Source organism: Protomyctophum bolini, assembly GCF_963924005.1.
Source record: "Protomyctophum bolini genome assembly, chromosome: 5".
Lineage (NCBI taxonomy): Eukaryota > Metazoa > Chordata > Actinopteri > Myctophiformes > Myctophidae > Protomyctophum > Protomyctophum bolini.
The window spans coordinates 23,213,157-23,238,790 of record NC_137866.1 but is presented as its reverse complement, the minus strand read 5'-3'; the positions used below and the strand labels follow the sequence as shown (position 1 = coordinate 23,238,790).

The 25,634-nt window shown below is 46.2% G+C and overlaps 1 protein-coding gene across 1 annotated transcript in view; it reads left to right on the top strand.

Moving 5' to 3' along the window:
• Positions 1–25,634, top strand: part of plxna2 (plexin A2) — a 279,981-nt gene that overhangs the window by 49,378 nt on the left and 204,969 nt on the right.

The window sequence follows — 25,634 nt, the reverse complement described above, 5'->3', positions numbered from 1 at the left end:
TCACCAAGCGTGGCCGTTCATGGTGTGGTTTGGTGTGATGTCGAGGCGCACAGCGCTATCATTAAGGACTAGGAGAACCCACATCAAAACAACCCCACTGGCCCCTCCGATCCATGTCTTCCCAGTTAGGCGGAAAGATTAAAACATGAGAAAATTCAGCTCAATATTCCCAAGTGTTTCCTCTCAGTGTACACAACATTGCACCCCCCCCCCCCCCCCCCCCCCCCCTTATGAATACTATATTTGTAGTACTACTGACAGTCAAATTGTGTAATAAAAAACACAACAAGAGACCTGTCCCGGTGCATTATTCAGAAGGGGAGTTGTGCTGGGAAGTGGGGTTCCTCGCATGGGATCAAATATTCCTGTTTCGTCTGCAGCCAATGTAGAGAGGCACCGCAGGGAGAATCATTTGAAATTCATAGGAATTTCTTATCGGCTGTTGCGTTGCCCCTATTGATCAGTTACCGTGGATACGGCCCAGCGCCACACGTAGGCCTTGCGTTATTTCTTTCCCTCTTATCCCATTTTGGGCGAGAACCCCCTTTTGGTGTTAGCATTATGCTATGCTTTAGCTATTGAAAAATAGCAGATCTGCGAGCTTGTAGGTCTGCTATTTTTGAAAAATCGAAGAACGACTGACATAGAAACATAACTTTTTCAGAAAATTGAATCTGATCTCGGGTCAAAATGGGTTATACCCGATAGGACGGTGATTTCCAACAGCCAATCGGAGACAATTCTGTCCAAGTTCACTAACCCAGTGATTGACTTTTGTTGGCACGGCATTGCGCTCCTCAAGGACGGAATGCTGTTTCAATTTCCAAAGTGACCTTGCTTTGAAGTACACGGAAGAAGAGACAAACAAGGAGGAAGGGTAAACATCTTGAGGACAGACAGACAAATCCTCCACAAATAGATTAGCGAGAGACGTGCAGTCAAAGTGCACGGCTGGCCCCGTGCCGGGCTTCATTGATTTTGCTTTACAAAGCATTGGAATGGAATCAGATAACTGTGATTAGTCCAATTCATTAATGTTGGCTCTTCAGAGTGCTCCGAAATTAGATGAATGGGGAAAGAGGAAGGACACTGAGTATTAAGGGAAGACAAAGTTGTATATGTACTGTATTTTGGCGCAGAGACAATTATGGCCGACTCCACTGGACGGAGATTATTTTGTGAGAGCAAAGCGTGGATTCTATATTTTACTTGCAATGCAAGAGATGCATAATAATGATCATTCCTCATTAGAAGCAGATATGAAACGAGACACTATATACATTGTTATGTGGATGATCGTATGCAATATGCATGCGTGCTTCTGATTTGTATTCGCACCAAACATTGTTGATTTACAAGCTGCAAGCTGCATTGTGAGCTTGTAGATCTGCTGCTTTTCCATATGAGATAAATCAGGTTTTAACGCCTCTAGATTGCTGGAAGAGCCAAAGCAGTGTCTCATCTATACTGTGTATCATCTATACTCATACAGTGTCTCATCTATACTGTGTTTTGGGGCAATTTATGCTTTGCGTTCATACATTTTCATGTGTTTTTCTGAAGTTGCGGTGAATCGTCTCGGGGGGGTTGATTCATGGAACGCCGCCAAGGCGAATCGGCCTTTTGTGGAACGACATAATCCTGGTGAAGTTGCGCGGCCGTTTGGACGGCAGTTTATGCTGTTTATTACGGGAGCTCTGACAGTGTGAGTGTAGATCATATCGCCGTTCGCATTATTCTTTCACGTTGTGGCTCTAACCCATTCTGGGCGGGCAACCCCTTTTGGTGTTAGCGTTATGTTATGCTTTAGCTATTGAAAAATAGCAGATCTACAAGCGAGCTTTTAGGTCTGCTATTTATGAAAAAAATCGACATTTTTTTAATCTGATCTCAGGTCAAAATGGGCTAAACAGTGTAGATGTCCCGTTTCCCTCTGAGGTATGTCATATTTACCTTTGTCCCATGAAGGATTGAGGCGAAATAGCCTTTTCTTTCTCCTCTCCTCCCCAGTCCTCGGTTTCCACTCAAACCGGCTGCCTTATCTCTCTTCTCTTTTATTCCTCACACATCGCTCCCCTCTTGTTCTCTCTCTGACGGTCTGACCACAGGGCTGTCAAATAAAAAGAAAAGCAGGCCCATCAGCCTAATGAACTGTGATGTAGTGCTAATAGCGTGTGATAATATTTCAGAGGGACTGCCGGTAATAGCATCTCTCTCTCTCTCTCCCCTCGCCGAGTCCATACCTGCTCATCACTTCTATAAACCACTCGAACGCATGCGCTCTTTCTTGTACATGCACACACAACTGGCATCTCTTTGCCCCTGAAAGCTGTATGTCAAGTTCAAAGCGAAAGCTGTCATGCCAAACACTATAGCCCTGCCGCCTTACTGCCATATGGCTGAATAGAGAGATGTTTTTAAGTCCTAATAGAGTTGGACAGTTCACTTTGCATAGCTGGACCACACAGTGTATGCTATACACTGTGTAGTTATATGTGCTGGGTACACAAATGAGTGTTATAATTTAACTCATAAAGTTAAAGAAATGTGGAGCATCTATACGTCATTACCACTCAAACAATATAGCGTTCCTTTTCCAGGAGTACAAATTCAGCGGAAATATTAGATCTAATATCAGTGAAGAGATGTGGTGTATAGAGTGAAAAGGAGCAGATCTAGTATATAGAGGGCTATATAGCTGTGATGAAGGCCTGTGTTGACCCATTCTGAACGGGAACCCATTTTGGTTCCCGAGTGGCGCGCTACGAGCTTGTAGGTCTGCTATTTTTGAAAAATCTGATCTCAGGTCAGAATGGGTTAATCAGACCAGTGTGTGTCCAGTGGAAACCTCGTATGAATCTGATCTCAGGTCAGAATGGGATAGAGCTGCCTATAGGTTGAAGTGATGAAGGCCTGTGTTATTAGATACAATGGCAGACAGACATTGACCCCCACCTATTGGGAACGTCATGGGCTTCATAATGGAACCATATTCACGCTGGCCTGCTGCTGCTGCTCGTGTTTCTCTCCTGAGAAAAATGCGGCCATACTCTCACCTTTGAACCCTTTCGGCTAACGGGGAGTGAGTGTGTGAGGCTGTGTGGGTTCGTTTCATTATGTTCCTATCGGAGAGCCAGCCAGCAGCGGGCCACTGGGGCGCTGACACAGAGCATGAGGTCAGGGCCGCGCAACACTGTTACACAACACACAGAAAGAGAGAGAGAGAGAGAGAGAGAGAGAGAGAGAGAGAGAGCTTGGACGTAGCAACAGGGTTTGATCGATTACAGCACAAAATACATGTAGAATGAAGGGAAGACATGCACAGAAAGCACGGGAGAGAGAGAGAGACGGATAGAGAGAGGGTAGCAGCCTATAGCAGGACAAGTCATAATGCATATTAACCAATAATCACTTACCTGTAAGCCCCGTTATACAACATTAAATTAATTTCTGTTATATATATTTTTTTTAAATACTAATGATGACATGCCAGGGACGCCACGTTAAAAAGTGGTTAACCCATTTTGGGACGGGAGTCGGGAACCCCTTTTGGTGTTTTAACTAAGCATTATGTTATACTTAGCTATTGAAAATAGAAGATTATGTGTGGAGTTTGCATGTTCTCCCCGTGTCCCCTAGGGTAGATACCCTCACAAAAACATGCCGTAATCCTGGTCTCTAAAACTACCTCCCCCTGGCCAGCCGGGGCGCCCGGGCGCCTGATGGAGGGGAAAGGAACTGGCCGGAATAACGTGTCCCTTCCACGCGCTACGACCGGCCGGGGAAATTCCCCTCTGTCAGGTGAAAAGAAGCAGCTTGGACTCCTCATGCATAGAAGGAGGCATGAGGTCAGTCCGCTGCCCCCCCAGGTTGGCAGAGGAAGTGTAGTGCCCAGGATTACATTAGACAATTGGCACTGGGTGAAAAGAAAACTGGGTTACAAAATCATGGGATAAAAATTTAAATTAAAAAAAAAAAGAAAATAGAAGATCTACAAGCTTGTAGGTCTGCTATTTTTTAGAAAAATCGTAAGAATGCGGCACAAATCTTTGAATATATATTCTTTCAGAGCCATAACTAAGCATTATGTTATATCTTAGCTATTGAAAAATAGCAGATCTTGTATAGGTCTGCTATTTTTGAAAAATCGTAAAAAATAAAACTTTTTTATTTATTTCGACGTCGGGCCTAAATGGGGTCTCAAACAGCTGCGTCGTCAGAGAGCTCCGGTGAGCTCCAAGGGGAGGGTTAAAGAGGAGGTCACAATATCAAAGGATGCAGCCCCTTAGTCACAGGTCAGCTCACCGACCGACCGCTGGTACTTATTACACTGTTAATGGTTACCGCTTGGAAAAACATAAGGCCAGAGCCCTCCTCCTCTTAACATGACTGGTTAAGTTTTGGTTGCCTGGGGCTCGGGTCATGGGATCTGTCGGGTGGGGGCGGGGCGACACAGGCCGGTGGGTGTCGGACTGAATTAGCTGTCAAGGCCATTTGACAGAGTCTCGGGCACAGCGTGCAAACGATCAGTGTTGTTTTTTTCTTTCTTTCTTTTTTTTGCTCCTTTTCAAAGGGAAGTGACTCATTGTGAGTTCTAGGTGCATATGGCAAGCACAATTTGGTGCTGCTTGGAGGCAGCTGTTAGCTCAGCATGGGGTGCTGGGAGGGAGGGAGGGGGGGGGACATCCGTGTGTGTGTGTGTACCTACCTGGTTGTGTGTGTGTGTGTGTGTGTGTGTGTGTGTGTGAAATTGAATGTGTTTCTCTCTTACTTAATTTGCCTCTGATAACGATAGAATCAGCAGCAGTGTTTTAGGTTATAGCCTGGAGGGTAGGTTGTGCTTGCCAACGAGCTATAGCTTAGTGAGCCCAGCTGACTAGACTCGTCTGTTAGCGAGAGTGAAAGAGTGACCCGTGTGGTTCCCGTGTCGGTTTACCTCCCCCGCTGACGCTGGGTCACAGATCCTGTCAACATCATTTGCATGGTGCTTCCCTGAGGCGTTCCTATAGCTTCAGCTCTTAACGGATCTGTTTGCTTTTTTTGTCTTTGTGTCTTTGCCGTTGAAGTGTTGTGTAGTACAGTATGTGTGCACGGTGTTTTGTCCACACGCCAGTCCTCCCGAGCATATTTGTATGTGCAACGTGCACGTTACAAAACTCCCTTGATCATACATTCAAAAAGACAGTCTAGATATTTCACCCAATTTCAAGGGTGTTTCATCACAAGCAGACACACGCACACATGTGCATGCGCATGCGGAAGTACGCATGCACGCACGCACGCACACACACACATACGTACGCCATGTGGGGATGCTTTGACCTAGTGAGGAGCTTTTGCCCTCCAACCGATATAGGAAATAAGAATCACTTGTGTCATGACTTTTTCTCGTCTAATAGGTAGGCATGTAACGATACACTCGACTCACGATACGATACGTATCACGATATGAGGTTCACGATACCATTTTTCACGATATTTTCAACACAATTATTTTCCAGACAAATGACAGATATATATATATTTTTGTAATGATTTATCTTCCCCCCCCAAGCTTTTTTTCACATTTTGTATTTAACTACATTGCAAAAGTAGCATTACTTTTCATGTAAAATTACTTAATTTCTGTGCAACAGCTGTAAACATGCTTTCATGTTTAAACCTAGCTCGAGTTAACATTTCTTCTTTTCTTTGATGGCATCTTAGGATAGATGTAGACCTATTTGACAGTGCAGGAACATAATTGCCTTCCTTGATGTATTTAATGAGCATCAATAACGACCATCGCCTGCATGTCACAGACACACACAGCTCCCCTCTGCAGGCCTCTATACTACTGAAAGTGACTGCATGGAGTCTGTCTCATTTCTCTCCAAAAGCACGTGACTATGATGGAATACTAATTACAGCTCACATTTCATATCACACACTATAGCCCCCCCCAAAAAAAAATATCGTTACATGCCTACTAATAGGCTCAGATTGTTGTGGCTGGCTTTTAAACACTCGGGTACAGGTATGCAATGTTTAGGCTGCAGGCCAGATTGGAGGGGGTCGCGGTGGGTGGGTTTGGGTATAAAACAGTTAAGGTGTCACAGATCAAATGACTGGTCCCGCTCCCCAGGAACCCTGGGCTGAAAGAGGATCGGCCCAGTGTTTGGGTTGTACAACGCGGGGAGGCGTGTCGGCATGTCGTCTTTAAATAAGACACACTTGAACAAAGTGTGGAAGATCAGATTATAGCTTGGCCGATCGGGTTTCCCCAGCAAGCCGTTTAGGCTCCCACCATCCGAGTGTCTCAGGTTAGCAAGACGGTGTTTAAGAGACGGTGTTTTCTGTTCTGCATCATGGACAGTGCTGTTTGCAACGCGCTAACAAGCAATGTGAAAATCGTTTTTTTGTCTGCTCTGGGTCAGTGCACAATATGTGACCAGATTTGACTAAGAGACTGCCATCGCGCAAATTACAGCTTTTCACCAGAGGAGAAAAGCTGGAAAAGGAAATGAGTTAATAGCACAGGCAGACTCTTCACATACTAGAGCATGTCTGAAATAATTAAATATGTAAATATGAAATAAATGCTTAAACATGTATCTAGAAGTGAACCTTTCAAGCCTGTTTTCTCAACTCGCTGTTTTCTGCAAGACATTACTCCATAAGCCATAATCTCCAAAACTGGTGGGTCAAACTGAACAACCAATGTGTCAATTTGAAGCTATGAGATTCCCTGCTTTCATATGACATGAAAAAACAAAAAATCCAAAAAAAACAATGGCAGTCTCTCAGTCAAATTTGGTCACATATGGACCCTTGAACCTGTGAACGCAGTGAGTAACTGTGTCTTTTCTGCACACTGCACTTTGCATCCCATCTGCAGCTAGGGGCCACATTCAAGGGCACACCGCCGCTCCGCCAAAGAGTGGTTTTAGGTATCCTAAAATAAAGTGGACCTCTCATGGGACTCCATCTGGAACAATGCGTGTATACAGGATGATTCAGAATCTGGTCGTGCTGCATGGGCCCCTATTGTTCACCGTGCTGTTGTGTGACACAGTGTTGTTTTCGTCGACTAAAAATAAAACAAAAAATGTTCGACCAATTTTACACTTGGTTGTATGCTGAAAATAGCTGATCTACAAGCTCACAACACGTCGCAGTGCGACACGTTGTGAGCTTGTTGGCATCAAGGCCCGCCAAAATAAATTTTATGACATTTAGTCGACTAAAACTAGACTAACAATAAAACATTCCGGGTGACTAAAATGTGACAAAGACTAAAACTAAAAATAGAAATGTGCTGCCAAAAACAACACTAGTGTGAATTGTTTCTCTTCTCGGGCACCGCTGACTTTCTGTTTCAACGGAACGGAGATCATTGAAAAGACGTCAGGAGGAGAATAAAACATAAAATGTCACCGAGCAAGGTTCCGCTCACTATTTCTCTTCTCGCTGGCACTCTCTCCATCTCTGTCTGAGACGCTTGGGTGCCGCATGCAACCATCTGTGTCTCTCTCTCTCTTCTATCTTCTCTCTGTCTATACTTTCACTCTCTCTCTCTTTCTCATTCTTCTCCACTGGGTTTTCACCCTCTTGTGATCCACAGCCCCCGGGGGCCAAAGCTATACACAATCCCTTATAAGGCCCAGTGGAAGCCCTCGACGGACGTCTGCCCTGTTATTTACCATATCAGATCTGGTGGTATAACTGACAGGGTTTTCATAGGATCAAGTGGAGGAATGTTGGAAAAGCTGTCTCTTCTCCAGCTCCGTGGACGGAGGACCCCTGCTAGGCTCTCTGACCCTTAGCCAGACGCTTGGCTGACCTCATGGTCACATGTCTCCTCTCTCTGCCTCCTCCTTCAGACTTGATCTCTTCTCACTTCTACTTCCCATGCTTTTTAACCCATTTTTGGACTGAAAAAAGGCTTCTAAATCCTAATAGTTTTCTGAAAAACCCATGTTTCTATATGTCAGTTGTGCTTCAACCCTTTTTCATGTCAAGGACTCCCAGAATTATCTCTTATTGGGCCACGGACCCCCCATCTCAAAATATGTTGTTCCAGGGAAACCCCCAGAAGCAAATATTTTAGTTAAATATGTTCGCTCTGAAAGAATATAAAATCAAAGATTTGCACCACATTTTCACGACTTAAAAAATAGATCTACAAGCTTGTAGCGCGATACTCGGTGGCGCGCTATGAGCTTGTAGATCTGCTATTTTTCAATAGCTAAAGTATAACATAATTGAAAATATACGTTTACAAAGTAAAGCGGCATACAGTTATGCAATCATGCTAAAAAGGATAACACAAAAGCTGCAAGGGCTTGTTTCAATTGTGGTCCTATATGAATTAAATCCATCAAGACATATTACCACATACATACACTATACAAGAAATCATCAATATTCAGAAAAACAGTGGGTGGCAATTTTCCTTTGGAAACGTAAGGTCCAGTTACAAGGTCAAGTTGCAAATTGCAGACAGCAGAGACAGGTGCTCTTTTATGGCGGTTTTGAAGGAGGGCGTATAGGTCGCACCTTTTCATGGTTTGGTGGTGGAAGGACATTCCACATTTTGGTGTCGCGTGCCAAAAATAGCCGATCTACAAGCTCAAAACATGTCCACGCTGCAATGTCCTTTTGAGCTTGTACATCGGCTATTTTCGGCGCACGACACCGGTGCGCACAAGTATCCGCATTATAACGGGTCTATTTGTACAGTAAAAATAACTCTACAGTAAGTAAAACTAATTTTACTGTGTGGCTAATATACTGTAGTGGCAGCCAGCCAAACAACTGGCTAGAGAAAAACTAATCCCCAGGCCAGAACATCACTATCTGAAAGATACAAGTAGGTCTATTATGTTTGGAAAAAGTCCCACTTTCCCTTACTTTGCTTTGTGCGCTTCTCGTTTACTCTCTTTTCTGTCCTCTCTCTCTCCTCCCCTCATGTACGCACTCAGCCTGTTCCTCATTACATTTTGATGTTTCCACAAGGCTGTTTTCCCCCCTCCCCGACGAGCTTTAATATGTAAAGTGTCGACTTTCCTGTGTGTGTGTGCGTGCGTGCGTGCGTGCGTGCGTGCGTGCGTGCGTGCGTGTGTGTGTGTGTGGTTTGGTTTGTTGTCATAGGAAGTCTGGCTCTGATTACGTGTGCTCACTAAGCTTTCCCCTCGCTGCCACATTTGGGCCGCGGCTTGCCCCAAATGGAACCTTTAAAAATGCCCCTCATCCATGGGCCCTTAATTGTTTCAGAGGCTTGGCAGATTAATTGGCTCTGTCTCTCTCTCTTTCTCACTCCCTTACTGTTCTCTCTCTCTCTCTCTCTCTCTCTCTCTCTCTCTCTCTCACTCTCACTCTCTCACAACTCAATTGTCTTCCCATCACAGCTTCATACTCTCCCTCCCCAGCTCTCTCTCTCAGAGGGTCTGACACAAATGAAAGGAGATCTCATAGTCCTATTATAATAATACGCCTGCATGTCCTGTGGGGCCCCCGGTGGCTGATTAACCTGCATTAGACTCAGCTGCGCGCCCCATTACAGTCACCTGGCTATCCTTAGGGACGCACACGGTGGAAATGTCCTTCATTAGCCTCTCGTGCCCGCATAGCGGGAACACTCGTCACACGGATATGAACCGTATACAGCCAGGGTACTAGAGCGTATATATAGCGGTCTGTGGTGCGTTTGTGTGGTTTTGAAGTCAGCATTATACCGCTGTGGTTCCCTGTCTCTCTCTGTGGTCTTTCCCTGTCGCATGACGGGCCGTGGCGGTTATTGACGTTGATCTGCGGATGTCTCTGTCATGTCAGCTGTGGCATGACGCCGTACGTGCACCAGCGCACATTGAAATAATGACACTCCGCGCGTGTGGCGTGTTGGGATACGGGGCGCCGGTCTATGAATAACAAGCAGCCCCCGCGCCTCTCTCTCTGTGTGTGTGGGGGGGGGAAATCAAGAGGACGTGTATGTATACGTTGGAAATATTGGACTCTGAACAGGATAAATCCACACCGCTGTAGCCCCATAGTGCTCACTGAATTTAATCTGTAATTGTGGGTCGCTGAGAATTCGCCGATGTACAAGCTCGCGTCGCACGTTGTGAGCTTGTAGATCGGCTGTTTTCCCGGCTTATGCTTTAGTAGCCCGGTTCCAAAGACGCCACCGTACATCCCGTTTCAGAGCTAGGCTATAACGGTTCAGCTGCATTGTGAGGGGGGTTGGCTTTCAGCATTGAAACGTACACTGTGAGTATAATTGCCAGTGAAAGGCCTAAATCTCATTTGAGCAATGCGTTCCAAATCCGTGCTCTGGTTCGCCCGGCTGGCTTGGGTTAATCTGGTTGGGTTTGTGGTGTTGGTGTGGTGGAGGGCTTATAGCCTCTCTGACGCTGCTCTCCAGCCCTCTCTGCACATGGAGAGGAATGCAGCGATAAGCGGCGTTACCGAGCCACAGAACAAATAAAATGTCATCAGCGCTTTACATTTCAAACATGAAAGGATGAGAGGCAGAGCTTGGGCATCCAGGCTTTCTCTCTAGCTTTCTTCCTCTGTCTGTCTCTCTCCCTTCCTTCTCACAGACCTCCCCGTTTCTCTGTTTCCAACGCAAGGAGGTTGAACAGTATCACTTTAATGTCGGACCTCATGTTTTCCACAACAGTGACCTCTTTGTCTCTCGTCTCTCCTCCGCACTCTTCTTTTTCTCCCCCTCCTCCTCCCGCTCACCCGTGTTGTGTTTGTGTCTGGGATGACCTGGCTGTATCGATTCTCTTCTCTTCTCTTCTCTTCTCTTCTCTTCTCTTCTCTTCTCTTCTCTTCTCTTCTCTTCTCTTCTCTTCTCTTCTCTTCTCTTCTCCTCTCCTCTTTGTCCCTGCCTACCTCAGATTCCTTGCTCTCAGTCTTCGCTGCTTAGAAATATTAGCATATCATTGCCGTAAAGGCCGCTTCAACTTCACAATTAATGGGTTTTTAATGGTTCCCCCGGCCTCCGCCATTATGTGGCCGGGGCTTCTTAGGCTAATCCAGTGGGGACCATATGGGCAGCAGGCGCGGTCCCAAACGCCGGACCCCAGAGGTGTATTGAAACCGAGGGGGGGGGGAAGTGGAGCCAGAGTGTATTTAAAGCCAGGGGAGTGCTTGTATTTGAAGCTTTAAAGAAAGTTTATTTGTTTGAGGTCCTCAGGGGGAGGGGGGGTGGCAGCAGGAGGGCTCTGTTTCTTTAACTAGAGCTGGATTAAGTGTCAGCTTGGGTTCAAGGTGTGAATAGTGTGTGTGTGCGTGTTTGCGCGTGTATAGTGGGTAGAGGGGGACTTGCTGCCATGCGTTGTCACATGCTGTCATCTGCACCTGTATGTGTGTGTGTGTGCCCTCTGTTTTCATACCGCCTGTGTGCGCGTCTAGAGTTACTGCACGGCTGTGCGTAGCATAAGGAAAACAGGCGTCAGGCCGGTGGCCGAAGACTGAAAACATACAGAGAGGACCTACCCGGTCGGTCCATGTGGGGTACTGGGTCGAAAAGTGAAAAACCGGGAGGTGTTGACAGTGTTATTATCACGTGAGAATGAAGCCGCCGGGGTCCACAATGTTATACAATTCTGTGTTTATATTCAAGCTAACTCTGTGAACGGAGGAAAAGATCTGTGCGCGAGATTAATGAGCTGGCAGGAAACGTTCGGATGTGGTCATTCGTCTCCTTCAAAAGCATTGTTCGGTGTGTGTGTGTGTGTGTGTGTGTGTGTGTGTGACAGGGACCCGGCTACACTGCACTGTGGAATCCTCAGTGTTAATGTAACTCAGAGAGTGTACAAAATGGATACATTTACACTGAGGATTTGACTGTGTACTGTACTGGCTATACTGTACATGCCATGGTCAAATGTCTTAAAGGACCACTTCACCACTTTTCAACCTGTCTTCATATAAAAATGTTCTACTCGGTCTGTGTCTCATAGGAGGGCTGTGGGCAGATCAGAAACCGTCTTTCATCGATGAGGAATACAAGCTAATAAAAACTGCAGGCTTTCTAGTCCTGAAAAGTTGCAATGCGAAAATGGAAGCCATCGTTCTCACGATAAAGAAAATCTAAACATTTTTTGTAAAAACAATCTTGTTTAAAAAATAATCTACCTAATGATGATGTCACTGGAAGACGGTTTCTAAACTGCCCACAGCCCTCCTATGAGACACAGACTGATTATTATTGAGGACCTATTATATGAAGATAGGTTGAAAAGTGGTGAAGTGTTTTGATCAAGCAGCATCTCGTCACAACACATGAATATATTGATATTTTTGACCAATTTTGACCATGAGTTTTTTTTACTTAAAATGTAAATACCAAAAATGTCTCACAAACACAACACAATAGCTCTCCCAAATCCCTCCCCCATATACTGTACACACCCACAACTTTGAACAGGCAGATCTATAGTATTTAAATCAATTAACACGCCTTGGAATAAAAATCCAATTCAAGTCAAGACGATGAAAAAAATAAAAAGAGAAAAAGTGAAGGATGAGCCAGCTAGCCAAACGGTGAACAAGCTTAAGAGTGTGTTCAACACCTCCGTGGAGAGGAGCCAGAAAGGCTCTCATTTACCGTTCCTGCCAATGGAAAGGAGATTAAGTACTGCTAAAGACTGTGTCTGCTCCACTCCGCACACTTCTCCTATTCAATGTAATGCGTTTAGTCCTCTGATATATAATACATGTTGTGTTGTATAGGCATATGTGTGTGTGTGTGTGTGTGTGTGTGTGTGTGTGTGTGTGTGTGCGTGCGTGCGTGTGTGCCTGCGTGCGTGCGCGCGCGCGCCAAACTTTAAGTGATGCTGATGCAAGCTCTGTGTATGTCCCCCCGGCATCATCTAATGTGACCAGATTTGACTGAGAGACTTCCAGCTTTTCACCAGAGGAGAATGTTTTATTAAATTTTCCCCCCCAAAATGAGTTAATGGCAAAGGCAGACTCTTCACATACTAGAGCATGTCTGAATTAAGTGTCAGAGCTGAAATATGAAATAAATGTTTAAACATGTAGCTATAGGTGTAATGTTAGAGACCACAGAAGTGAACCTTTCAAGCCTGTTTTCTCAACTCGCCGTTTCTCTGCAAGACATCACTCTATAAGCCATATAATCTCCAAAACTGGTGGGTCAAACTGAACAACCAATATGTCAATTTGAAGCTATAAAACAAAAGAAATCCAATGGCAGTCTCTCAGTCAAATTTGGTCACTAATGTCCTGTAGCAATTGTCTGCAGCCTGAGGGCCAAACAGAAGAGCAATGACATTTATTCGGTTATCATTCCGCCTCACAGACTGACTGTGGATGTTGGACACCACTGAGCTGAAGGAAGTCTGCCTGAGAAAAGCCCATTGTCATTGCAGATCCATATAGCCTTGCAACATGTCGCGTCGTGACGCGCTGCTGTGATCCTGAGGGTTTTCAGCGAGTGACGTACAACGTAATATACTGTAGATTAACCCATTTTGGGGCGGGGAACACCTTTTGGTGTTAGCATTATGTTATAATATAGCTATTGAAAAATAGCAGATCTACAAGCTACCACCAAGTGGTGTGCTACGAGCTTGTAGGTCTGCTAAAAAAAAAAAAATCGAAAGAACGACTGACATAGAAACATAGCATTTTCAGAAAACTGTCGGGATGTATAGAATCTGATCTCAGGGCAAAATGGGTTAAGCATTACCACCTCGTTCGGTCCGTGCCTTCTTCAAGGCTGCATCTCTTTCAGGGAAACGGCTTCTTTGCTGATCTCTATTCCGTTTTAGCGTGCAGAGAGCTTACCTCGGCGCCGCCATTTGTTTTCCCGAACGCACGACGGACGGAGGGTGAAAGTGGTGGATCTTTGTCAGAGACGGCCCCACGCGGAGCTCCCAGCAGGCCGTCTGCTGCTTCCTCACCTTCAACGAGCTCGTCTTTTTAATCAGCACACACCATCCAGCGGTCTATTGTTCAGAGTACAAGCTTTTGAAATGTATCTCTCATGCTGGGGGTAGACATGTACATTGACGCACGCACGTGCAGACAGAGAGACACGCTTTGCTCAGAGCTCAGATTATGCCAGTTCTTATAGACTGATGATTAAGATGGCTGTTGTCTCGTGTTGACATGGAGTTAAACTACCAGATAATCCTTCCCGGCCGCTTCTCCACTCCCAGGTTGCCTGACATTTTTCCATTCCATAAGGTTGCGGGGGAAAAAGGGAAAGTAAAAAAAAAAGGATGCTAATTTGCCCCCAAAAAAAACATCCAGTAGGAGCTTCCCTGCTTTATTCTGTAGGCTTTAAACAGTCCTCCGCCTGCGGTGATTGACGCACGTTTCTGCTTGATGGAACGTGTTTGTTCAGAGGGTGTGTGTGAGCTACAGTAACAGTGGCTACAGTACATGCCCATACACACACACAGTGAAGTCTACAGTACATGCCCATACACACACACAGTGAAGTCCAGTCAGCCCGCCAGTGGAATGCCCCCAGGGCTCGGGGCACACATCACTATAAGTCTTTGTTCTGGCCTTGTTTTCTTATTGATAAGACTTTGGTATAGTAGGGACTGACAGACTGATATATAATGGGCAGGGCTTAACATGCACTGAAAGATCTCACAGCACGGTTCTCAGATGGATAAAATAATACATGTTTAATCGCTGTGCAGTTCATGACACGCGTATACACCCTTTGCAGTTTGAGTTGTTAGAATGTCTGCCTGTCATGGTGGTTGTCTGTGAGTGATTCTTTTATCATGCTGCTTCCTGCAATAACATCCTGTTCTGTGATATTTCTTAACATTATAACCCATTTCGGCCCGACGTCGAAATTAAAAAATAATACATTTTAAATGTATTTTTTTCCCCTGAAAAACCTCATGTTTCTGTATCAGTGGTGCTCAATATTTCATGTCAAGAACCCCCAAAAATTATGTGTACTTTGCCGCCGACCCCCCATCTGAAAATATGTTGTTCCATTGACCTCCCCAGAAGCAAAGATTTGAGTTCAAATCTGAAACTCAATTCAAAGGATTTGAGGCGCATTTTCACAAGTTTTCACTCTGTGCATGAACTTGTAGATGGCTTGTAGATCTGCTATTTTTCAATAGCTAAAGTATAACATATGCATAATGCTTATAAAACACCAAAAGGGGTTCCCGCCCCAAAATGGGTTAAGGTCGAGTTGGTTGCTTTAGTGGCTTATTTCTCTTTTTAAAATACCGTTATGTTGCGTGCATGCAGTGCATATATAGGTTTGCGTGTGGACATGTGTGGTGTACTTACTGTACAGTGTACAGTGCTCCTCTGCTGCAGTGTATATCCTGTGTTTATGGCCTTAATGTGGCAGCGCGGCAGACTGTAGTCTAGTGACTCATAATGAGTTATTGTACGCTCGCTGACAGAGCCACAACGGGGCCGTGACCGCGGGGCGAAAGCAAAGCGAGCGGGGAGGGAGAGGGAGACGGTGCGTGTCTGCACTCTAAACATGTACAGGTATCAGACAGACGGCATTACAGGTTCTCACAAGAAGTGGATTAGACAGCTCATAACGGCGGGGCGCTCCTCCTCTCTGAGCAAACAGGCTTTCCGCTTCCATCCGCGTCAGCGTCACTCACTCAGCGCCTCCACCGCTCAGACCTGCTCTTTCTTTCCTCGTAGACTTTGTTTTCGAGGTTCGTTGGGATATACAAGAGCACCGTCGTTGTCGCCCACCCACCCATCACTGGATGGTTCTCGTGCTCTCGGCCATCTGCGCATGTGTTGTTGGTTTTGTTTAACCCATTTTGGGCCAGGGGGAACCCCTTTTTTGGTGTTTTAAAATTTAAAGCATTACGTTATACTTTAGCTGTTGGAAAATAGCAGATCTACAAGCTCGTAGTCTTTGAACATATTCTTTCAGAGTGAATGTTTTTAACTCGAATCTTTGCTTCTGGGGGAGTCCCCTGGAACAACATATTTTCAGATGGGAGTCGGCCGCCAATTTCATATATTTTTGGGGGTTCTTGACATGAAAATGTTTGAGAACAACTGACCTAGAAAAACATGGCTTTTTCCAGAAAACTGTCACCATTTAGAAGACATTTTGTAGAACCGGTCTCGGCCGAAGTGGGTTAAGCGGCGTATTTCAGCGTCTATTACGCTGGCTTTCCCCCAACATGCTTATAGCGGAGAGAGAGAAGCCCGGATCACGGTTGCGGCTCCTTCCTCTGCACGCAATATACAGAGAGGACAGTAACCAAGCGACGCGCTGTGTTCTCTGTTTTTATACCTTCTGGCGTGGTGAGGCCATGCTAAAAGGGTCTCAAAAAAAGGCGTCAGCATGGCGGGAGTTGTGGCGCACTATACACTCTCCATCCACCCCTTGCTCTTATGCCACCCGCTAGGGGAGGAAGTGTCCTCACCAAGCAAATATGCCCAGCTGTGGCCAATTGAACTGAGTTCCCTGACCCCCTCCAACCACTTCCCTCCTCCTCCCACAGCCATTCTGTTTTGCTCTGGACCGAGGACCCAGACGGACGCAGAAGCTCTGCAGGGCATTCCTTGCTTATGTGGGTTAAATTGCAAGTTACATTAACATTTTTGCAGTGTTTAGGCCTGACTGTGCAACTGCATTTTTCTGTTTAATTTGCCCACAGCTCTGCCCCCACCCCCTGCTCTGCCCCCCCCCCCCTCTGCGGTCGGTAAAAAGGTTGCTCAATTCAGTCAGCTTTAAATGAGCAGTGTCTCAGACCGCTTTGTTAACTCTGTGTCTGCTATGTTGCTTGTATTTTCAGTCCACCAGACTCCTTAATAACAGCCTTGGTGGACTGTGTGTGTGTGTGTGTGTGTGTGTGTGTGTGTGTGTGTGTGTGTGTGTGTGTGTGTGTGTGTGTGTGTGTGTGTGTGTGTGTGTGTGTGTGTGTGTGTGTGTGTGTGTGTGTGTGTGTGTGTGTGTGTGTGTGTGTGTGTGTGTGTGTGTGTGTGTGTGTGTGTGTGTGTGTGTGTGTGTGTGTGTGTGTGTGTGTGTGTGTGTGTGTGTGTGTGTGTGTGTGTGTGTGTGTGTGTGTGTGTGTGTGCGTGTGCGTGTGCGTGTGCGTGCGTGCGCGTGTGTGTGTGTGTGTGTGTGTGCGTGCGTGCGTGCGTGCGCACGGGTGCCTGTGTTGGCCTGCTAGCATGCCATGGCTGTATATTGTGCAAATGTCTGCGGTGTTACGTGACGAATGGGTCTGTTTTGGTTCTGGCAGGCGTATAGTTCAGGGGGGGGGGTCTGTACCGAGTCATGTGTCTCAGCATGGGACCATCCAAGTGTAGTTAACATGTATGAGAGTAGGATTAACATGGAGGCCTAGTGCTCTCCTCAGGCTCACTCTGTCACAGAACTGTCAGGCCTCCCCGGCCGAGACCCTCTCTGAGACCCCCTCTCAGCACCACTCTCGTCTGTCAACACAGGCAGCCCTGTCCTATACTGACGCACACTCCCAGGGACATAGGCATGTAAAGCGCACACACACTCTCACACACACACGTGCATGTGGCCGCACGCGTATACGAAAGGCACACGTATATAGGTCGACGGCATGCCCGCACGAACAAACCCGCACGAGTGCGTATGTATGTGCACCAGAGTAATCTAGTATTAAGAGAGTAACTCTCTTAATGACTCTCATTGTAACAATGGAATGCGGAAGTGCTCATTCTATCTCAATGGAATAGTTCCAGCCATAGGAGCAATGTTTGGAACTATCGCCCATTAGGTATACCCGCTTTGCGGCGAGATCAAAGCGTGTCACCATCTCTCCTACTAGATTACTCTGGTATGCACTACTACATGCACGCTATACATGCACACACAAACGCGGGTCTGCACGCCATGCCAGTTGATGCAGCCTCAGGGGACTACTGTCCCTGTGTAGTCCTTGTATGTTATTGTAGGTACAGTATATATTTTCATATATGTAGGACAAGACAAATGAATGATTGCTTAGTAAAGTCCCAGTACACGTCTGCCAACAATAAGAACCTCACAGAGCTATTGTTGTGTTCATGAAAGACAGCCGTACACAGTGCACTTATGCTAACACATAACACATGTCGTTCAAGGAGCCACGATACTATAGCCAATGGAAATTCAATGACATCCTGGATGATTTTAACTAGGCCTACGTACTTCTTCCTTGTATATATAAAGTGGCCAAATAAACTAAATTGAAGATGCAAGTATTTTTCATTTCCTTTTGTAAGGTTCTTGTTACTGCCTGTTAATGCCTATACGGTATAAGCGGCCCATTTTGGCAAAGGAAAGAGTAAGCAGTCATGAGAAAGAACACATACAGTATCTACAGTATATACAGTGCCATTGGAGTGTTGAAGTTACAAACAAACTGCAGCAGAACATTCAACATGGCAAAGCTTTGAAACAAGAAACTGCGTCTGAATTAACAAATGATTCTAGGTGAAAAATATACACACACTTTGCCGTTAATTATAATTAGTGCATTCATACACCTATGGTTATACTGATCGTTGTCTGCTGTGTTATGAAGGCATCAGAGATGATTTGGTCTCATCTACTTATTGATGTATTGTTCCAAGCAACCAAATGGGAAAAGACAAACAATACTGTGGCTCACACATGGTGATGATTTTAACGAGAGAGTGTGAAGATAGATAGGTTTTAATGAAGTCCTCATCACTCACACTCTCTCTCTCACACACACACACACACACACACACACACACACACACACACACACACACACACACACACACACACACTGTTGAGTCAGAATGTCCATATGTGACCTTCGTGATCTCACTGGACATAAATATCGTTGCTGTCGGGCAGAAGCCAAAACTGTTACGAACTGTTTCGATGTAGATATTATTAGTCACAAGCTAATTGTTAATAGCACACTTTCCATAGGTTCAATATTTATAAAAGCCACAGACCGACTTAACGACTGCTATTTTCCAATAATAGCAAGGGTTGTAGAACGTCAATTTTGTTACTTTTGTACTCTGCGAGCCCTTCTGGCTCCAAAACTATGGAATGCACTTCCCATCACAGTCAGAACTGCAGCCTCACTCCCAATCTTCCGCCGTAGTCTGAAAACCCACCTCTTCAGACTCTACCATGGCCAGCCTAGCCCCTTAGATAGCACTTTATGTAGACTTGGATAGTATTTTAGACAGACTTATAGCTTGTTACGTAGACAGCACTAGAATTGCATTTTATGTAGTCATAGCACTTTATACACATGTATATTATATAATATAGTATAGTATGTATAGTTGACATAGATACTCCACTGTTATGTTCTTAGTTTATACATGATTCATGATAACTACTTTTGATATAATGTATGTGATGTATGCCATTTTTTTGCTTAAATGTAAGTCGCTCTGGATCAAGAGCGTCTGCTAAATGCCTAAATTCTAAATTGTAAATTGTAATTGTGTGACGCTGACCAAGCAGGGCGTTGATTGAATTGAAGTTGAGATATGGAGATGCAACGGTTTCTGCCTGACAGAACCACCATATGCTCTATAGAGTGGTCTTCACTTTCTAGAGTCAGCTCGTCAGCCCCAGCTGTGCTACACTGCATGCTATGGTAGAGGGGGGGGGGGGGGGGGAGATCGGAGATCATGCCCGTAAATAATAACTGTATAGATTCCATAGGTCAATCTGGCTTCACACCACATTAACGAACGAGTGATTGATTTGACCACGAAATGATCGATAGGTGACCCCTGCACCGACCCCGCTTCTTTGCACCCCCGTGCGCATGTGTGTGTGTGTCTGCCTGTCTGTCTGTGTGTGCGTGTGTGTGTGTGTGTGTGTGTGTGTGTGTGTGTGTGTGCGTGTGTGTGTCACAGCGGTCACGACCACTCAGACATCCAGTGAACTATGGGGGAGCCAGCTGGATTCTCCGGGTCTCACTCCTGCTCTGTGGGGGGGGAGGGGGGAGGGGGGGGGGATGGAGAAATGTCTGTCTCTGTCTGCAGGCTGGATGTCATCTGGGCCTATTCCCTCCAACCCCCCTAAAATAAACACATGCACACATGTGTATACTCACTCAAGTCACACGCACGCACACACACACACACACACACATGTGCACATACTCACTCACTCACTCACTCACTCACTCCTGGCCCCCAGCTGCCTCCCCTCCCTATACCCCAACTTGCCCCCTTTTTCCCCCTCTCCCCCCCCCCCCCCCCCCCCCCCCCCATGCAGTCAGCGAGCGAATGAGAGAAGACGAAAGCAACGGAAGGGGGTCCACAACTCCACACCACACAGCCTGTTAGTTCCACCCTGCAGCGGTCTCTGCTTTATACTGCCGTGTTCATTGGGGATTATTGTTATTGAATTATGGAAGGGGGGAGCGGAGTAGGAGGAGGAGGGGGGGGGGGGGGGGGGCTCCGCGAGGAAGTACGGATGGCAGGCCTTCACGTGGCTGCTGATGCATGACCCCCCCCCCCCCTTTCATCCTCTGGCTCCAGTCTCACAGCATCAACTGACTGCCAGCCAGCTTGGGCCTGACGGCAGGATCTTACACCTCCCTCTAGTCTGTGCCCTCGGACGCCTTAGATACGCTCACACACGCACACGCTCGCGCACACACACACACACACACACACACACACTGGAGGGTAGAACTTGAAGCATGCTCTCTAGTACATTTTGGGGGTTTGGCAGACCTGACCGTACACACACACTGCAAAGTCTTGAGTTGGAACTGCAGGGGCATGTGGGACTTAGTCACGCAGGGTTTTGTGGTGTGTGTGTGTGTGTGTGTGTGTGTGTGTGTGTGTGTGTGGCAAGGGAAAGGGAAAGCGATAATACGTTGGTGGAAAGTGGGGATGGGGGAGAAGGCAGATGACTACTGTGAAGGTGGTCATAGAGAGAGTGTGTGTGTGTGTGTGTGTGTGTGTTGAGGGAGGGAGGGAGGGGGATGCGGGGGTTGTTTCCACTCTGCTGCCTGTCTGCTCCCCCCGGTCCTCCCCTGAATCCCCTTGCCCTTATAGCCCTCCTAGCATTCCTCACACCCATCTCTCTCTCTCATCCCCCCATGCCATGTTGTGCCCTTAAACCCACTGCATCCGGCCTCTCATCCCCCAACGTTCACCTCACTGCACGCACGCACGTATACACATACACACGCACACACTGTTTATAGCGAAGCACAGAAGAGACACCCAGGAGACTGAAACCGTGTGTGTGTGTGTGTGTGTGTGTGTGTGTGTGTGTGTGCGCGAGCGCGCGCGCATGTGTAAATCAGCAGACACACTCACATACACGCACGCACACATACTGTACACACACACACACACACACACACACACACACACACATTTACACACACTATTCATCTGCTGATTTCCTTGCTTCTTTCATGCCTTTGTAAGGAATTGAGATTATGGTTCTCGTAGCCGGCTCGCCCAGGGGGATTACAGTAGATTGATCCAGGCTTTGCTGATGTCTGGGCCCCACCAATAGGTGTTAGACAGTCATTCATATGGAACCAGAAGGATGGGCTAATATTTTTTATAAACCGTTTCAAACAGAGAAGCATTATTCTTCCCGCTGATGTTTTTTTACCTCGGTATATATACAGTATACCGTGAGGTAATCCGTTTAAGATCGGAAGATTGTGCTCAAACTGATCACATGGTCTTCTCGGAAGCGTTTTCTGCTCCCTCACACGGATGCGCCGGTGTGTCCCTCATGGCCCTCATATATCACGTAATGCGAGGGGCGTAGGGGGGATTAGGTGACCTTTTTACCCCCCGACTCGGCACTTCCCCTCTGGGACCTCTGCTTTATACGTATATAGAGGAGAGACCACACGACATCGACAGCCTCTCGCTGACATGCCCTAAAAGATGGTCCCCCATGAGACGTCATGAGATTTAAAACATCACAGTAAACCTTGCTAAAGACAAAATCTGACTTTATAAACATGAGTCTACCTCAGAGCGACCGTGGCTCAAGAGGTAGAGCAGGTCGTCCAATAACACACACACATTATAGTAAAAAAAAAAAAGCAGATTCTACAGTCTTTATGAAGGCTTTATATACAATATGTTTCAATCGTTGTGTTTAAGCTAACAACCATGGGAACCGAATCCAATGTTGTGTTTCTGTCCCCCCCCCCCCCCCCCCCCCGTCTCACCGTCTCACCGTGCGGTATAGAGGGATGTACCGTGCATATGGAAACTGATCCCTGACACTGTTTTGACTCTGTTGCACGCACAGCACGGCACAAGCCGTGAACTGTTCCTTTTTTTTCATCGTCGAGAAGAATTCACTGTTGTCTTTTTCTATACCGTTTCTCTACCGTTTCCCTCTGCTCGTTTCCCCCTTTTGTTCTTCTTGGTGTTAGCATGCTTTAGCTATTGAAAAATAGCAGACCTACAAGCTCATAGCGTGCCACCGAGTTGCGCGCTACGAGCTTGTACGTAGGTCTGCTATTTTTGAAAAATCGAAGATCGACTGACACAGAAACACAGAACCTTCGTCACGCTGCTCCTCTGGAGAGAGAAAGAGTCAACCACTGAACTGTCCTCAGATGCTCCTCTTCATCCTGTTCCCTTGCTTACTTCCTCCTCCTCCCTCTCTGTCTGTCCGTTGTCCCACGGCTGACGAGGCACAAGGGCACATCGGAGAAAGGGAGTTTGCCTCGGTTGCAGTTTTCCCAATGCTATACAACACACGTACAGTACACACACACACACACACACACACACACACACACACACACACACACACACACAAGCTGGTTGGCGGAAGGGTGGTGGTGGGACTCTCTAAGGGCTCTATACTCTTGGCTGTTTGTCTTCAGGACTTACGCTTGGGCACTGTGCCCTTCCTGTTTGATGTTCCCTCGAATGTGTGTGTGAGTGGGCACTCGTGTACAGAACGTGCATATGCACACATTTGTGCTTGTCAGAGAGAGTGTGTGTGTGTGTGTGTGTGTGTGTGTGTGTGTGTGTGTGTGTGTGTGTGTGTGAGAGAGAGAGTGAGTGCGTGGGTGGTTTGGAGGGGTGGGCTGGGGGGGGGGGTAGTATATCCACTGTCTAACCCCCTCTGAGGAACAGAAAAACACCTCCTGGGGTCTGCCAAAAACAGTTATCCAAACAGCCCCTTTCTCTCCTCCTCCTTCCCTATGCTCCTTCCTCTCTCCACTACCTCCCAACATATGGACACACTTACTCAGCAGTCTCATTGTAAGCCCAACAAAGGGAGTGTATGCAGCGGTCATAGGGGGGGGGGGGGGGGGATAGAGAGAGAGAGAAGTGCAGACGGATTATATCAACTCGGTATGAATCCTCCATCCATCCCCCCCCCCCCCCCCCCCCCACAACTTGTCTTCAAAGAGAGAAGAAAAGGAAAGAAAAAAAAAACTGCCCATTTAATGTGCGGTACGTCCTTCCTTTACAAGAGAGAGAGAGGCCAAAATAGAGGGAAGAAACATGGAGAATGAAGAGGGGAGGAAAGAATTTGTATGTTATAGAATGAGAGAGAGAGAGAGAGAGTGTGCCCAGTTGCGGCATACTGACAGGAAACCAGAGAGTTAATGGGGGAGGTGGGGGGGGGGGTCTGGACCGGACCGAGGTTCCCAAACACACGGAGAGAGAGACGACCGGCCGGAGTCTGTGGTCTGGGCGTATGAAAGGAGGAGGAGGAGGAGAACGCGGATGTGGGTTTGATGTGGGTTATAGGTCCTAATTTTCCTCCACCGAGGAGGAGACAAAGGGACATTGTACTTTACTGTATACTGTACTGTAGTACCTACCTGCCTGCTCATAGCCTCTACTGTCTGTGGTGTGTTCGTTTAACCATATTAACCCCGGCGTCCCTATATTTTGGTTCCGATTTTCTAAAACTGTTCAAAACGGTTTTAATTTTCTAGTACTGATTTAAAGCTCACAATGAGTCCCATTGCTGGTTTAAAACCCATTTTGGGGCGGGAACCCCTTTTGGTGTTATAGCATTATGTTATGCTTTATAGCTATTGACAAATAGCAGCTCAATATAGCAGCTCATAGCGCGCCACCGAGTGGCGCGCTATGAGCTTGTATAGGTCTGCTATTTTTGAAAAATCGAAGAAAGACTGACCTGACATAGAAACATAGCTTTTTCAGAAAACTGTCAGGATGTAGAAGACATTTTTAGAATCTGATCTCAGGTCAGAATGGGTTAACTATTGGTCTGAAGGCCTGAAGTGGTTAACACAATGTGTAGGTTAGGGAACACAACGGCTACCGCATGTCCTTTAAGCAGATGTTGTCCCAGATGCCGCATTTCCTTGTTATGGGAGAATGATGTCATCGCAAAATCGGAAACCAAATTGTGATAGGGAGCGAGCGTGAGAAAGAGAGAGGAAAGGAAAAAAAGACAGCCTTCTCCATTTGAGATTTCACTGTCCTTCTATTCTGTAATTCTGTCTTTTGGCCAAGAAAGACACATCGCCAAATAAACCTCCTTGGCTCTCACTGCTAATGCTAGACATTACCTCAGAGAAGTGGATATATATATATATATATATATATATATATATATATATATATATATATATATGGAGGAAATAGCTGATCCCACAGGTAATACGTTCACCAAACCAGCGAGACCTAGACAGCACCATAGATCCCAATCTCTCTCTGTCCAAGGCAGACTTAAGGTATAGACAGAGTAGTGCAGTATATCTTTTGTGTTTTGTTTTTCTCCTTTTTTGTGTATTGTATTGTATTGATTGTAGTTAGGACCCTCTCGAAAACGAGATACTGTATCTCAATGGGGTATTCCTAAATAAATAATTTTAAACAAACAAACATATCCATGCAGGTTGCATGTGTACAGAGGGACATGGAGAGCTGTCACAAGAGTTCAGGGCGAGGAAGGTGGTGTACTGTGTGTGTGTGTGTGTGTGTGTGTGTGTGCGTGTGTGGATCCTGGGGGAGTGATGTTCCTCGGAGATATGTGTCGTGCCAACCAACATAGTGCACGCACGCACACACATGCACGCGCGCACACATGTGTGTGTCTCAGGTCCTTATTCTGCTCTGTCCTCTGTCCTCACTCCTAAGGTTATTTAAAGAAGGAAAAGGACATCTATATGAATGTATAGATGTCTGTGTTGGCCTAGTTATAATGCATCTCTCCGTGTTTCAGCAGAATGAAGGTCAAAGGAGCTCCTCCTGGTGTTATGCACAGCGTGGGCTTCTCTCACTCTATAGCGATGTAGTTAGATGGTACATGGTGGTGTAGTGTTCCTTTACACTCTATAGTGATGTAGTTAGATGGTACATGGTGGTGTAGTGTTCCTTTACACTCTATAGTGATGTAGTTAGATGGTACATGGTGGTGTAGTGTTCCTTTACACTCTATAGTGATGTAGTTAGATGGTACATGGTGGTGTAGTGTTCCTTTACACTCTATAGCGATGTAGTTAGATGGTACATGGTGGTGTAATGTTCCTTTACACTCTATAGCGATGTAGTTAGATGGTACATGGTGGTGTAGTGTTCCTTTACACTCTATAGCGATGTAGTTAGATGGTACATGGTGGTGTAGTGTTCGTTTACACTCTATAGCGATGTAGTTAGATGGTACATGGTGGTGTAGTGTTCCTTTACACTCTATA